The sequence below is a fragment of the Thalassophryne amazonica genome, chromosome 10 (genome assembly GCF_902500255.1).
Source record: "Thalassophryne amazonica chromosome 10, fThaAma1.1, whole genome shotgun sequence".
Taxonomy (NCBI): domain Eukaryota; kingdom Metazoa; phylum Chordata; class Actinopteri; order Batrachoidiformes; family Batrachoididae; genus Thalassophryne; species Thalassophryne amazonica.
Genome location: NC_047112.1, coordinates 103705197 through 103710478, shown reverse-complemented (window position 1 = coordinate 103710478; position 5282 = coordinate 103705197). Strand labels below are relative to the sequence as shown.

The following is a 5282-nucleotide window of genomic DNA, read 5'->3' as shown; positions in this document are numbered from 1 at the left end:
GGGCCAAAACTCACAGTGTAAGCCCAGCTTTAGCCATTTTTATTTATTTATTTATTTTTGTTAAATTCACACTTTACACCAGAACTGATTATTAGCTGATGGCACATCTTCCAACTCAACCAGAAAGGACAACATCTTTTTTATGGGGGGGGGAATTGGTGCCCCTGCAAGCCCACGCGCGACTGCAGGTCTGGCTACGCCCGTGCTGAATGTGTAAATTGTGAGGAAAAGCACGTAAAAGCAAAGTCGGTGTGTTCCAGAGGCGTTTCTTTGTGAACAAGCCGCCACAGGTCGACGGCTGGCCTGCTGCCTTACATGGACAAACATCTCAAAGTCTCCGACGGCTGGAATTTCACGGCGTGACGTCACCGCCTTCCACTCTCCCAGAATTTGGATCAAGAAGTTTCACTGTTTTTTGGTGGGATTTCAACCTCCTCTTGTATATTCCTGGAAAGCGAGGTAAGCGACCAAACGCTTGCAGCCGTGCTTGTGGTTGACGTGCTGTCAGGATGAGCTGCTTTCGGAGTTTTGTCGGCCTTGTTTGGAGCGTGAAAGTGACTTGTTTATTTTAAAGTGTAGCGGAGTTCACGGTGAGGGCGTGGACTCTTCACGGCAGCTCCTGCTAATGTGGACATTCAACTCACACACGGCGAACTTTTCGCCAACACTGAATTGCTTCACTCCTGCAGTGAAAACAAGGAGACGTCGTGGACCGTGTAGTTTAATCAGCGTGGACTGTGTGTTTTTAGCCGAGCAGTGTGCTTAGCAATGCGGAAGCAGCCTGTCACTGCGTCTACTTTATGCTAACTGTGACGCTTCGGTCTGAAATAAGTCCCTTCTTAAAATAACCTGTGAACGGAGCCACAGTCCGGACACCTGAAATAACTGATAACACTTTATTAACGAGTTTAAACTCAGAGTAGCTGCTCTTTTTTGTGGAGTGGGGGGTATAATTCCTAGCTAAAACTAAATACAGTAACATTACTGGTGGACTAATTACAGTGCAGGCCTCCAGGATCTCATTAGTTTTGGTTTGGGTTAAAAAATTCTAGCAAACCCTTTTATGGAGACAAACGCAATGCATTTATTCCTATGACTATAAAGGTCTACAATAGTACATAAAAGCACGCATACATAATAAAACTAAAATGGTTATAATTAATTTATATGACACATCTGCTGAGGGAATCACATGACTTGGTAAATTATTCCATATGTGTATTGACCTGTTTGAGAGACTAATTTCTTTTATATGTATGTGTGTGTGTGTGTATATATATATATATATATATATATATATATATATATATATAGCTTGCTGATGATTCCACAAAATTTGTATTAACTTTGATTACACAATGATAATTTTCAGAATTGAGTATTTGTTCCAGTGAGATACAAGTAAGTGAGACTAGAAAGGAAGAAAGTGTCAAAGTAATAAAAGAAAATAAATAGCTACTCATGAAAGGCATGGATTAGGAGGGATCAGTCTTGTGTTATCTGAAGAACAAAAATAAGAAAATGAGAGAATCAACTCAGTTATTACTTAAAATTGTTGACGTTCTAATAAGCTATGTGTGGTCCGCGTAAATTGGGAGTGGCAAGATGGCCGCCAGTTTGCTTCAGCGGATTGTACAGAGTGTGTGGGCCAATGAGCTGTCCAGTAATATATAGAGATCAGGGGTGTGCTGCCTCTGAAATGAAAAGGAAACTTCCCTGAGAAAATCAAGTGGTCAGTTTCCTGCAGGAAAAAAAAAAAAAACTACATCTGCTTAAAAAATTAAAAAAATAAATAAATCTGAAAATAATGGCTGAAGTTTATGTTATAGTAACAATAATGTAAGGTTTTGTGCGATCAGGTCATAGTGCTGTTTGTATCTCACAGATAAGAGCATATGGTTCTTAAATTGTACTGTTTTACTTAAAAATAAAATGCAGCACTAGCACATAATTTAGATCTCAGTGTAAAAAAAAAAATATTTCAAGTTTTTCTTGAGTGAATTTGCAAACTTTAACCATGTAATTAAAAATGCATCATAGTATTACTATGTTGCCATTTGTAAATGATGCAGTTTAGGGTAAAATCAAATCTCACACTCAACTCATCTTCAACCGCTTAGTCCAATGAAGGGTCACGGAGGGCTGGAGCCAATCCCAGCAGTCATAGAGCGCGAGGCGGGGTACGCCCTGGACAGGACGCTAGACAGACAAACACTTTCACACCCGCACACATATTTTGCATTTGTGTTGACAAGTAGCACATCACAATAAAGAAAAAGACAAAAAAAAAAAAAAAAACTCCAAGGACTGGCAGCAAAAGCTGACAAAAAGACATTAAAGTAAAATGTCCAAATACAAATGAAGTGAAAGTAATACATTTGTATTGTAAAAGTGGCTGAAAATTTCTAATGATAAATCAGTCACTTATTGTTTTAACGCTCCTCTTGCCTAAAAGCTATATCACTTTGATTTTCAATACGTTTACATGTACAAATGTAACTAAAAAAAATATGACAAGTGTCTTATTGCTTGAACTCTCATCTTCAGCTTTGTTCACTTTATTTTTACTAAATGATGGCTTAGTCTTATGGAAAACGTGTCAAACATGCACCAAAGTTGCATGTGCATGTAGTTGAATTAGTTTCTTCCTATATGGTCTGAAATTTCAGAAAATTTCTGAAAAGTTGTAAGATACAAAAGGGTATATTCTCGTGCTGTCACAAATCTCTATTAAGGGTGTCGGAATGCACCAGATTACACACTTTTACAATTTCCTAAATATTTGGTGCAAAGAGAAGACCTGCACCATTTCCATCCAGACCTGCATGTTTAAAAATAATAGAGCCCGACCGATATATCGGGCGGCCGATATAAGCCCTTTTCAAAGTACTCACTATCTGCCGAAATTTTCTCGATAGAACGCCGATAATTTTTCATAAACACAACAGTTACTGAAATAATGTTTGTGTCGGCAATGTAAAATGTCCTTGCACCATTTGTCCAGTAGATGGAGCTCTTCTCCATTCAACTGAGAGCTGCTTACACCCCTGCTTAAATGTGTTCAACGCCGGCCCCGTAGCTTGCCGTCACACTGCACTGATCAGCTGACAAACGCATATAAGTAAGTTTATAAGGATCTATATGCTTATCCTGAACCTATATCTAAGTTGCAGCAACAAGAGGTACAAGATCAGATGTATTTCACAACTCTTTTTAAGGGTATGTACAGTGGTCCCTTGCTTATCGCGGGAGTTACGTTCTAAAAATAACCCGCGATAAGCGAAATCCGCAAAGTAGTCAGCGATATTTTTTGCAATTATCGATGTTTTAAGGCTGTAAAACCCCTCACTTTATACACTTTTCCCAAACAGGCATTAACATTTTCTCACTTTTCTCTCCTGTGTAAACACTCTTTTTCTTCTGGGCGAGAAGATTATGAACAGACACACGCAGAACTCTCCCTTCGCTCACTGCCTCCGGAGGTACGGATGCGGGACCGGCAAAGAATCCAAGTCCTCTCTCAGTGGCCACGGAGCTCTGCGGCTACGGTCAACGTGTGCATCAAAACAGCGAGCGTAGTCTCTGGACCTGTTGCCCGATTTGGCGCAGCTCCGCACAGCAGACAGGAGGGTGGTGTGAGTGGGCCGCTGCTGCGCTTACCGAGCCCGCAGACTCAGTAAGCGCATCGGAGGCAGTGAGAGCAATCGCGGTGATGCTGACCGGTGCCGCGACCAGCCCGCCTGTTAAGAATGCAGAACACAATGCGCTGTTAAAAAAAAAAAACATGCAAAATTGCACCAAAAAAAAATCCGTAAAACTGCGAGACCACGAAAGGTGAACCGCGTTATAGCGAGGGACCACTGTATTTGCTAATTTCACAAAGGTTTAATTCTGGATTGCATTTTTTTTTTACTTGAAAATTCTTCTCTGTTATAAAGTTGATCAATATGAGGACAAAGCTTCAGCTTTTAGCTCATACGTTTGTTTAAGGGTCCAAAAAAGAACATTTTATTAATTAAAAAAAAAAAAATATCTGCTGATTTATCGGCTCTCGGCACATCAGCCGATTTATCGATTATCTGCTTTTTTTTTCATCCAAATATCGTTATCGGCATGGGCCTCAAAAAAATCCTTATCGGTCGGGCTCTAATTTGTATAGTCTATTTCTATTATGCTCCAGAGTACATTTGTTTTATATATATATATATACACGAGGTCTGTCCATAAAGTATCGTACCTTTTTATTTTTTTCAAAAACTATATGGATTTCATTCATATGTTTTTACGTCAGACATGCTTGAACCCTCGTGCGCATGCGTGAGTTTTTCCACGCCTGTCGGTGACGTCATTCGCCTGTGAGCACGCCTTGTGGAAGGAGTGGTCCCGCCCCCTCGTCGGATTTTCATTGTCTGAAAATGACGGAATGAAAAGGATTTTTTTTCCATCAGAATTTTTGTAAGAAGCTGTTAGAGACTGGCACCTAGAAACCATTCGAAAAATTTATCTGGCTTTCAGTGAAAATTTTACGGGCTTCACAGAGAATAAGGACTTTAACTACAGCTTTAAGGACCCATTTAAGGACGGTCGGTGCGCCGAGCTGCGACGATGCGACGATGCGGCACAAACCACTGGATCATTTCTAAGCTGATGGCTCTGTGGATACGAGACCGTTGTGTGCTCTTTCTCTGGTTATCACAAGACCTGGACATCAGCCATTTTCCGGCAGATTTCACTTTTAACAAGAGATTTTTTCATGGAAAGTCGCGCGGAGGCTTCGCGCGTCACGACCGATTCGCTTAGAAATGATCCAGTGGTTTGTGCCGCATTGTCGCAGCTCACAGCGCAGCGCACCGACCGTCCTTAAAGGGGTCCTTAAAGCTGTAGTTAAAGTCCTTATTCTCTGTGAAGTCCGTAAAATTTTCACTGAAAGCCAGATAAATTTTTCGAATGGTTTCTAGGTGCCAGTCTCTAACAGCTTCTGAAAAAATTCTGATGGAAAGAAAAGTCTTTTTCATTCCGCCATTTCCAGACAATGAAAATCCGACGAGGGGGCGGGACCACTCCTTCCACAAGGCGTGCTCACAGGCGAATGAAGTCACGACAGGCGTGGAAACACTCACGCATGCGCACGAGGGTTCAAGCATGTCTGACGTAAAAACATATGAATGAAATCCATATAGTTTTTAAAAAAAATAAAAAGGACCGTTAATTTATGGACAGACCGTGTGTGTGTGTGTATGTGTGTATATATATATATATATATATATATATATATATATATG

The 5282-nt window shown here is 40.6% G+C and overlaps 1 protein-coding gene across 3 annotated transcripts in view; it reads left to right on the top strand.

Annotated features, from left to right (window-relative positions):
• Positions 1–215: 215 nt before the first annotated feature.
• lpp (LIM domain containing preferred translocation partner in lipoma) overlaps positions 216–5282 on the top strand; it is a 489494-nt gene continuing 484427 nt past the window's right edge. For all 3 annotated transcript variants that reach the window (XM_034180670.1, XM_034180672.1, XM_034180668.1), the window contains exon 1: positions 216–459. The gene's annotated coding sequence lies outside the window, so the exon portion shown is untranslated. The remainder of the gene's footprint in view (positions 460–5282) is intronic.